The sequence below is a fragment of the Diabrotica virgifera genome, chromosome 9, assembly GCF_917563875.1.
Source record: "Diabrotica virgifera virgifera chromosome 9, PGI_DIABVI_V3a".
Taxonomy (NCBI): Eukaryota; Metazoa; Arthropoda; class Insecta; order Coleoptera; family Chrysomelidae; genus Diabrotica; species Diabrotica virgifera.
The window spans coordinates 80,378,395-80,390,239 of NC_065451.1; positions in this window are offsets into that span (position 1 = coordinate 80,378,395).

Here is an 11,845-nt window from a genome sequence, read left to right on the forward strand (position 1 = left end):
ATTAACTATTAATAACAACGATATTGCTCATCATCGGCCACCCCCATAAGCTGTGGGACCCTAGTTACCAGCACTAAGCGGATAACAATATTTTAATTAAATTTATCTTAGAAGCTAAAATAGATATATGAAAAAGTAATTATACATAGAAAATACAACCAATTTTAAATTAAAAAATTCTGTGGCAAATAGACATGCGCTAATGCCATCCACTCTCATCACACACAGGGATGGGTAAATAGTAAGCTCCTGAATTAACTATCCCTCATTCAACCTTTATTATACCATATGTGGCAATGTTTTTAAAGTTTCAGATGCAACTTTAAAATAAATGTTTGTAGCTTCTTATCATTTTTTCTGCGTAATAGCGTATTTTATTGATATCATCGGATGTATATTGCAACCCACCAAAATATTTGATAATTGTCAATTTTGATTTACTTGAACCAGGTCAATTCAACATGTTGTCATTTTTCGTAGTGAAATCTTGCTTTATGATAATGCACAATGGATGCAGAAGATTTTTTGCGCATTTCAAATTTATCCAACAATCTACTTTCGAATAATCATGTTCCATTAAATTCCAATTTTTATGTAAATATTCTTCAACAGATAATGCTGGAATCGCATGTTTTACTTTTCTAAAAAAATCTTCAGTCATTCCTGTTAAAAGTAAAAAATTTACTATTTTATTTGGGAATAAAGCTACAATTTAGGTATGAAATTAATTTATTTTTGACGTTTCGACTTCCACTTCGGAAATCGTTAACAAAAGGTTAATTTTTGTTGCCTGGTAAAAAAATTCTACTAATAATTTAATTTTATCTATCTCATTCATATTGATAACTCGAGACATATTATGTATACATGTTATATCCGTTTTTACCAACTAGCCTTAATAATGAAGTACCTACTTATTTCCCATCAGGAGATATCAGGTGTCAGCCATCTGAATCGACGCATCCAGTTTCAATACCAATGTCAGCGAGAACTACTACGTCTAGGCTTTCTCACAACCTCAGCATTTTGTAAAACATATAAAACCATTTGCCGTTGTTTAATGTTTGTTGGTAATAATTTAGATTTCATTAATGTAACTTTAATTCTTGTATTTTCAAAATAAAATATTTTTTAAAAAGTCTAAAAAGTTTTAAGTGATATAAAAATGGGCGCAGTCAGTAGGATCTGGAAACGTTGTTAGAACACGGAAAAGCCTAACTGACAACGGTGGATTCCAATCCTTTGATTCAGAAACGAACCATCCAAAAGGCAGAGCCATCATCACTTTGCAGATATCTACGGACTAGGAACACTTGATGAAGCCCCTGGTAGAGTCGCTGTCGAGAACAAGACGACTAGATGTTTTTGGATTTGGTGTAAGTCTAATATTGAATAATTTCTTATATTATTATTATATTTTATTATTATTATTGAATACTGTTCGATATTCAAATATTGATTATACTGAAAATCAATAAAGACAACTACATATTTATTCTCATTATTTGACGTTTATACGTAAATCGTCAATTTTTTATTTATTGTTATAAAACGCCTGAAACACGCACTCTTCGCTCATCGGGTACTTATTATAAAAACATTTTTTAATATTAAATACAACCACTAAATATTTTTCTGATTTCCTTTTAACCATTTGACGTTATTCTATTAATCGTCATTTCTTTATTTTTACTATTGTTCTTATATAAAGGTCTAAAACACGGACATTTTCGCTCATCAGACAGTTATTAAAAACATTTTTCTGATACCTATTAAATACAACTACTAAATATTACTTTTTATTATCATTATTGTTATTATATACACGTCTGAAACACGCACATTTCGTTAATCGGACAGTTGTTATAAAAACATTTTCTGATATTATTTTTATTATTTCTGATTAGTATTTAATATTGAAATTGATTTATTTGACCATTTTTATTTTGATTATTTGATATATTGATTATTTAAATTGTTTTATTTGACCATTTTTTTATTTTGAATATATTGACTACCTATTTTATTTATATTAATTTATTTGGCCATTTTTATTATTCGATATATTGATTATTTTATTTAAATTTATTTGATCATCATCACTGACAACAGTAACACTTCTCGTCCCGCAGTCCCCGTATCTCATATCGAGAATGAACCCGAAGTAGAACCTTATAAACTATCCGAAATATTTTCGGTCGTACCCGAATTTGAAGGCGATCAAATATTTTTACAAACTTTTCTAAATGCTTGTGACTATGCCTACAATATGTCTACGCGTGATCAAAAACAACTATTAGTAATTCACATAAAAAATAGACTTCGCGGAAGAGCAGCGCAACTCATAAGCTCTAGAAATTCATTATCGTATCTAGAAATCAAACAACTTCTTAATTGCCACTTTGGAGACACTAGAGACCTATCTTCTCTCATACAAGATTTACAGAGAGTCAAACAACTTCCAAATGAATCGGCTCTTACATTCCTCAATCGTGTCCAAGTCCTTAATGCAAAAATGCATGCCAATATCCAGAAATCTGGCCTCACTCCTGAAGAGAAACAAGCCCAAATCATACTAATCGAATCAATGGCGCTCAATACCTTATTGACCGACCTAGATCCAAAAATTGCACATATTGTTCGTGCTAGTAATCCGAAAGACCTTCTTCAAGCTCAGGTCCGCATCAGAAGAGAGCTACAATTATCCTATTTCGAAATACAGAAAACCAATCGTCCCAGTCCTCCAAGACCCAATCAAAATAATCAACCCATTAGAAGACCAAACTTTCAACCACCTAGATGCACGTTTTGTGGACGCATGGGCCACTCAAACAACGAATGTCGTTCTAGGCAAAATTCCCAAAATAATTCCCAGAATTTTAACGATACTCGAAATTTCAGTAGCTATCAAAACTTCAATAATACCCAAAATAATGGCTTTCAGAGTCAAAACTTCAGCCCGAATAATACCTATCAAAACACTAGACCTAACGACCAACAAAGACCTCAGTTCAATCAAAATAACCCACAAATACGCCCTTCTGTAATTCATAAGAACCCAAATTTTCCGAGCGATAGACAGAGAGCTCATTTCGTTAACTATGAACCTGACTATGTTAATGATTATACCCCAGCTCCAATTGAAAACTATCATTACGAAGATTTCTCCAATAACAATTATCCACCTCCTGATTATTACAATTCATTCGATGAACAGACCGATTTAATTGATAGCCAAGACTATCAGGATTTTCTCACAGTTCCAAATCAAAACCACCCAGACAATGCCATTTCAATGAGCGAACCTTTGTCTCAAAAAGAAAATCAGATCCAAAGTCTAAATTGGAACGACATAAACCCGTCTCTGAATTTTCCAGATCAGGAATTCTTGCTGTAAACTCCAAAAATCTCTATTATATAACAGACGCAGCAAACAAATTTAAACTACTTATCGATACCGGTGCTGGTATCTCCATATTTAAAGAAAATACCGCGAAAAATTTCAAACCGCGTTTTCCCGAAAGTATTACTATACAAGGTATTACAGACCAAAAACTTCTTGTCACCGAATCAACTTTAGTCCCGTTTCAAAAAATAAGGTATTCATTTATGATTTAGATTTTGATTTTGATGGAATCTTAGGCCTCGATTTTTTTGAACATTACGAATGTTCACAAGTTACACAAATAAAGAGAATGTTACACAAGTAAAGAGGAAGCTGTCTAGTTCTTGTTTCTTATTCGTCAACTAGCAAGGGTTGTCAACTTTGAAACATTGAAGGTGACATATTTTTCTTTATTTCACTCGCACCTAAGCTATGGATTAATCTTATGGGGCAATTTAACAAATGCTCTTCAAATTTTCAGGATGCAAAAGAAAGCTATCCGAATTTTAGCAGGGGTTAGTTATCTGGAACATTGCCGACCTCTCTTCATCAAATTAAAAATTATGCCGCTACCTACTCTGTTGATATATCAAGTTCTGAGTGAAATTTACAGAAAACGGGCCCATTTAATAAAGCAGTCTGATGTTCACGTTCACAATACGCGAAACTCTCACTATTTGCGAACAAATCGCTGTAGATTGCGTATTTCAGATAAAAATTGTCTTAATTATAACTATTACAATATTTTACCAAAAGATATTAAACAGCTAAGCTGTAACAGTTTCAAAAAAGTCATAAAAAGGTATCTGTTGAAGCATTGCTTTTATTGCTCGGAAGAATATATGACGCATTGCAGAACATCCACTGAAATGCTTACCGTGACACAAAATATTTTTTATTAATCTATGTTTCTTGTTTGTGATATTAATAAGTTATGTTTTATATTTCTATTTTATATACCTTGTACTTTTATATACCTTGTAATTTTTATAATTTTTATATACCTTGTAATTTTGACTTGCTACAAACAATATTTTTGTAAAGTAGTTAAATAAATCTATCTATGTTCAATAGACATCAAGAACAAAACATTAATCACAAATTTTAAAACATTACCTCTCTACAAAGTAGAAACTGATTCCCATAACAATTATTCCCCTAAACAAATACATAATCAAATTAAAATAGATCCCAGAACCGAGCAAATATTTAAATTAACGTGTCATCTGTCGAATACACATGTATTATTTATTGTAACAAAATCATTTTTGATTATGATGGCATTTAATTTCAAACAGTTGCCATTTTTTAAAACTGCAATTTTTGTATGTTTTTCGATAAGCAATCGATCTTTTATCGTGCTCTTAAATTTTTTGACGTATAGAAAGAACTTTTCTTCTTTTTAGCTTGAACCCTTCCTTGAGACGACTCTTTATCCTGTGTACCATGCGAAGTTTCTTCGCTAAGTTCGCCATTTTCATTATGTTCACTATTTTTAGTGGACAAGGTATTTAAGACACTTGAAGAATTAGCTATAAAACAGTTCTCACAAACCCGTTTTTGCCCATATCCTTCAGAGTTAGCATCATCATCGTAAGGCTTTCAGCACCCAAATGCATGTACAAATTTGTTACAAAAGTAGCATTGATGTGCACCCTCAGGTGTGTGACCGCTATTGCACATAATGCATTCGAAATCCGCTGACTTTGCCATCCTACTACTTTTTCGCACGGAAGTTGAAGAATCTTAAGGATTTTTTCGTTTTTTCTCGTTGAGTATATTTTTTGCTGCTAAATCTTTCCAGTTATCAAACCTTCGCATCTCCAAAATTTGCTTTACTCCTCCTATCGCGAAGCAGATTAAACAAATCCGCTGTTCACCTACAAATTCTTCGTCAGTATACAGTTTCGAGCAATCAGTGCGAGGGTGAACATTGGTACGACAAATAAGGTACTTATGGGAACCTGTATTCTTATTATTATTGGAACATAATAAACATGATGTTTCCTCCGAAAATCTTTCGTCAACATTTTTAAAGCATTGTCATTAATAGTGTCTTGTTCTTGACTTTTTAACGATTCTTCGTCTATTTGAATAGACCTACTTATCACTCATAGACTTTTTCCCTGTAAGTAGTCTATATGTTGGGATACAAAATCATCCGCTCTTAGTGGTAACTGGCCTTTCAAAAAACAGCCCATTTTAGGGTGCGAAAGTGTGACTCAACCTGACAACTTGTTGGAGATTTTAAGTCGAAACCATACTTCTCGTTATAAATTATCGACCACAAAGGAAACAAACTTAAATCTTTAATTAACAGATCTCTAAACTTCATATTTTGTAGGTAATAACCGTTGCACCTATTTCCTTCTTGTTTCAAATATGGTGTAATAGAATTATTTAGGTTTTTTGCCCATTTCGCCCAGTAATTATTTCGGGACACTGGCTCGTCTAAAATATTTGATATCTCTTCATCGATGATATCAATATACTTACTGTAATCGTATAAATCTGTAATAAATACAAAATTAAGCATATCAAAACTAAGACAAATTATTAATAACGATATATACATATGAAAAAATAAGCATGCAAATATAAAGTCTATAAGGTGTACCTGATATTTCTGCCTCCAATGATTATATGGCTTCTTTCCACGTAGTTGGAGAACCATGCTCTAAATACCCTTCAGTTTCCGCCTGACTCACAACGAATATTTTTCGTAACAATATTTCAGCCTCTTCTACTGTCCTGCATTGGGTTAGGTGACCAATTAAGCATAAATGAAACGTTTTAGCTCTTCGGTTTAAGCATTTAAAAAAAATTTCATATTTCTTTATAAAATGAGCAATATCTATTGCAATTTTTGTTTTTTGCAGTTGGTGATCCCTTAAAGAATCAGCATATTCTTCAACAGTTTTGCACTTGCTATAAACCTTAACCATAGAAGTTAATATTGGTCTGCTATAGTCGCGTACTAATTCGTCAAATATTGGAAAACTCAATTAAATGGTCGAATTGAACCACATTTCCTAATTCAAGGTAGTAGAAGAGACTGAAAGCATCTGCGAAACCATTAATTGGCCCGCATTGCTTTTAACGCTTAAATCATGCATAAATGTATGCTTAGCGGGAATAGTTATTGGGTACTTAATAGAGTGCACCAATCTTCCTGTACTATCGACGCAACCTCTAAATTTTTTTTCTTGAATAATTTTTTTGCAGCTTGAAGCTGGTTATTCGTAGTATATCGGACATAAAATGGGTGGTATCCAATATCTTGAATGATATTTGCGTGAATGTCGTACTTCATTTTTAATAAAGCCGCAATTGGATCTTTATCCATATAGCTAACTGCTTTGAAGCAGCTCTTTGCGGTGGTCAACACTGTAGCTGTAAAGAGAGTAGAGGGCTCTTTACCATTTGGAAGCATATGTTTGGAAGCTTCTTCTGCACGGTACCTCTCTACACTCTTGTTTTCTGACATTTTGCAAATGTTCGTTCTGGAAGGCTCTCGTAATGGTATTTTTCCACATTTTAGAGTAGTATCTTTTCCTCTTATATTGCCTTTAAATTTAATTACATTTGAATCTTCGTAAAAACTGCATCTTAACTTATTGCCGCATGTGCAGTGTGCTATAAAAAATTTATATTTAGTTTGAATTTACGAAAACTTTTGAATTGTTTGAACCGTTTGAACATGCCCTACTAAATATTTGAAATAGAGACGCAGCTATTATGAATAGCAATATTGTATTAAAAAATATTCGGTAATATTATGCATTTACATTTAAAAAGAATATTTATTGTATGATTGTTCACCACAACAACATTGCTACTATTATTAGCAAGGTACCTAGTATATAAAGAGAAAACTGCACCGAATTTAATTTTTATTGAAATAACTAGGGATGATTTTTCCAAATTTCCAAACTTTGATTTTGACTATTAACTTTTAAATATTTTATATGGACACGCGCCAACTCGTAACTCTTAATGACAAACTTTTTCAAATCAAAATGTACACCGGCCAATTCGTAACTTTTTTACTACCTGACTCTCCCAACTCGCAACTTTATACAGGTGAATTCGAAACCATTGTTTAATTCTAATACCACAGGTAGATAGGTTAAAAAATAAGAAATAAATTTGAACAGTAACGGATTAAGCCGACACGGGGCATATAGCATATTTAAGCGAATGGTTCTTGGTTCGCTTAAAACATGTTGTGTATTACATGTACCTATAAAAAAATAACAAACATTAAACTCTCTTAATAAAATAATTGAAACAATATGATATATGTATATACCAGGGCGGATCTGTAAAAAAAAACGTCTATTTGCGGATGTGCGAGGTGGCATTCGGATTTTTGCAGATAAAGTTAGGTGACAACTTCAATAATAATAATTGACTTATGCTCCTTCTCAAATATGCCCGGAACATTAATAAAAAAATTAAAATATTTAAAAATTTCGAAAAACATTGATTTTTCTACTTTCTTTGCTTATAACTTTAAAACGATTCATTTTGTAGCAAAGTCATAGGGAAATAAAATAAAGATAATTGAATTTTGTATGATATACGACTAGTTAAAAATGTCTTAAATTATTACCCTTTCTGTAAAATAGCAATAAATACAAAATAAGGGGGTAAAATAAGCCTCTTTTTATTCAGTGTTTTTCAACAACTTTGGTTGCACTTAGAACCTTCGTAATTCGCATAGAAGATCCTTATAACATACTTAAATCGTCCACCAAATTTCATTAAAATCGACCTGATAGATTTTGCATAATAATTTTGCAATCTATTTTTTTTAAGTTCAAATTTTTGAAAAAAAAGTAGACCATTTAGAAGTTTGCTAATTTTTTCACATATAAAGAGGCTCTCTACCTATTTAATACACTTTACAGAATTAAAATCGGATTATCTAAGCGGCCTGAGCACTGTTTTAAAGTTATAAACAATTTTTTGGCTTATAAACAAATACAGTGAGGACGTTTGAGTTGAAATAAATTCATTTTCTGGAGAATGGGCGTCTCTGGAGATAAATCCCGAAATAGGTCGATTTTTATTTTTAAATTCTAATTTTTCGGTATTGTCCTTTTCATGATCATTTTTCAGTGCGTAACAAATGATAGGAAAAAGGGTAAGTCCGTGATATTACACATTAATGACACTTATTCTAACATGACATTTTAGTTAAATCTGACAGTTGTCACATTTTATTTTCAATTTGGAATAAAAACAAATCAAATGTGTTTCTTGCATTTATAAAATGGTATTTTCTTTGATTTGTATAGTCTTATAAATTATACAGATTATATTTGTAATATTATTATCTAATTAAAAAAAATTATTTTTTTATTATGGCGCCATCTATCGACAACTAGAATAAATGTTATAAAAATGTCACCGACGAAATGTAATCACCGACGTGCCTTTTTTGGCACGTTGACATGACATCACCATGAACAATATTCCTTCGTTGGCTCAGTGTAGATGGTCTTTAAGTTGTGATGGAAACACCAAATAATAGTAGCAGAGTTTATTGATGAGACTTACACTATGAATGTTGACCCGGGGTACTTTGAGTAAAGACTTAAATGATGATCGTTGAAGACAATCACTCGCGTTAATGAATTAATAATAATTAAAGGCTATTTAATTTTGTATTCACTGATATAAACATTAACATAATTATTTATACAGGGTGCCCAAAAAATTTTTTTTGAATTAATTTAATTAAGACAAAATAGCTATTTGTACAACAAGAGAGGAAAGTGCTACTTTTCCTCACGAGAATGAAGTTTACTGCCCGACGCGTAGCGGAGGGCAGTAATCATTTAAGGGAGGAAAAAGCACTTTACTCCCATGTTATACATATGGTTTTTCCACCTTTCTCAAATTAATAACAAGTCATTTTTCATTTTTACTTAATTTGTTTATGTAACTAACCAACAAAATTTATTCAAACTAAAACTAACAAGTAGGTACAATATAACTGTCAATTGTCAAATATAAGTAAAATTATTAATGTAAACACTGTTAAATCAAAATAACAATTTACTGTTTTTTACCATTCTGCCAAATACAGGCGGTTTTATAAATAAACGTTAAAATGTATACTTACGTAATAGAAAATAGATATTGTACAGGGCGTCAATAAATTATATTTCATGAATTAAATACCATGACATCACCTTTGCTTTTCCTCCCTAGGGAGGAAAAGTACAACTTTGCTCCCCACAATCAGGTCCGGAAAAGTTTACTTTCGGTAGAGCTAGGTGGAAATAGTTATTTTCCTAACTAGTGCGGAAAGTGATACTTTCACGCACGAGACTGCCGTTGACCCGAACGACGTGATAGCGGAGTTCGGGCAAGCAGTCGAGTGCGGGGAAGACACTTTACGCATGAGTTAGGAACAATATTTTTTCTAGGGCCGTACGTTTGGAAAAAAGCCACAAAAAATAGAGTTATATCAATTTTTGTTTATAAGTGAAAATACACAAATTAATTATTTGACAAGGTCGACGACGATTCAAAACCATTGTAATTGTCTACTGATACATCGAATTATCAGTAGTAATTGCACAAGAGCTCTAAAATTATTGAATTTTTCCCGAGTGATACTTTGACAGTTTTAATTTCACGAGCCGAAGGCGAGTGAAATTATGTCGAAGTGTCACGAGGGAAAAAATTCTATATTAATTTTAGGGATCGAGTGCAATTTGTTGCGATTATTTCATGAATAAAACTGTTGAAAACCAAAATTTTATTGTAATTTATTTATGTAAGTACAAATTAGTACAATTAAACACAAAGTTATTATAAGTATTTGACGGTTGAAAGTCATCATTTTTATAATTTTTAAAACATTAATTGTCATTAATGTAACTGAATGTATTTTTTCATAGCAACGAAGGGCATCTGACGTAATATACTTGACGACGGGAAATTGTCAAAAATTATCAGTTTAATTTGTATTTCTGTAGCTTTCTATTGGTCAGAATCCCCTATGAATGAAATAATCGCGCTAATTTCATTAAAACATGAACACAATAAGATAAATTTAAAATACATTAGTAAATAATATCTAAACATTAGTTTATTGCATGTATTATAATATATTACAATGCCATATTACAAGGTATTTTACTTTCCCGCACGCCATGCGGGAAAATTTACATTCACGCACGCCGTGCGGGAAAGTGCAACTTTCGGAAACGAAATACGTGCGTGAAAGTGGCTCTCTTAGCACGGCCGTAGAAAAAGAATGTAGGTAATCTATTTAATGCAAAATACATTTTACTGCAGTCAGAAAACAGAAAAAAATGTGAATTTGAAAAATAAACATTGCTTTTCGCTTAAATTAAATGTTAAAATTGCTAAGAGGCTGGTGGGTGGCAACTAATATTGAATTAAGTGAAAAACAATAGTTGTTTATCAAATAAAACATTTTTTTTTCTGTTTTAGGACAACAGTAAAATGTATTTCGAATTAAATAAATTATATACCTACATTCTTCTTTTGTCTCAATTTAATTAAAAAAAATTTATTTCGACTTTCTCATGTAACTCGTCCAAGAGACAATATACATAAATGATGAATAACTTTTACACCACCGTCAAAGAGGGTAATTTATACAAGTACATACCTGAAATACCAGTATTAGTTTATCAACATCGTTAGTAACTACTTAGAAAAGAAAGTTACAAATTTACCGGTACTTGATGGGTTACCGAAAAATTACCTGCGCGGTAGGGTTACCAGTTGGCCTGTAATTAGTGTTTAAATTTCATTTAAACATTCGAAATAATTTAAAATATTTCGTCAAGTTCCATTTTCTTTAATGTCAATATTTGTATGTAGATTTTAAGATTAGCAATAAGTGACAATGTGTAAGTAAAATGAAAACAATTCACCGTGCTCTGGACTGTCACAAAAAACTTCAAGAAGAAAAGTCAGAAAATTAGAAAAAACTTAGATGAATTTTTTCTCTTGAAGACATACGTTGTTTCTAAAAGTTTGCACTCACAAGAAACAATACTTTGTTTCTCTCCAAGTTTTACATATTACTTTATGTAAAATAATAGTTTTTTACTGATCAGAAGCAATACTTCGTTTCTTCAAGTTTTTGTTCTCAAGATAACGCAATATTTTACCACCTGACTCCAGATACTCCAAGAATTATAGTGAAAATTCTCAGATTGGACAACCTCACCCTTCCCTCTGCACACCCTTTGGGATTTAAAGACGAACTTTTTTTCCGTTTTTATTTTAGTAAGTTATGTCACGGACTAGTCAACATCTGTAAGTTTGTAAGTTAAGTTATTGTTATATTTATTTCTAAAGTTCAGCTAGAGTAGGGTTTTCAGGTTTTTTCATTTAACTATATATTTTTTGTACTCTTGTTCACTATTATTTTGTTTTTCTCATTTACAATATACAATTGTCCTA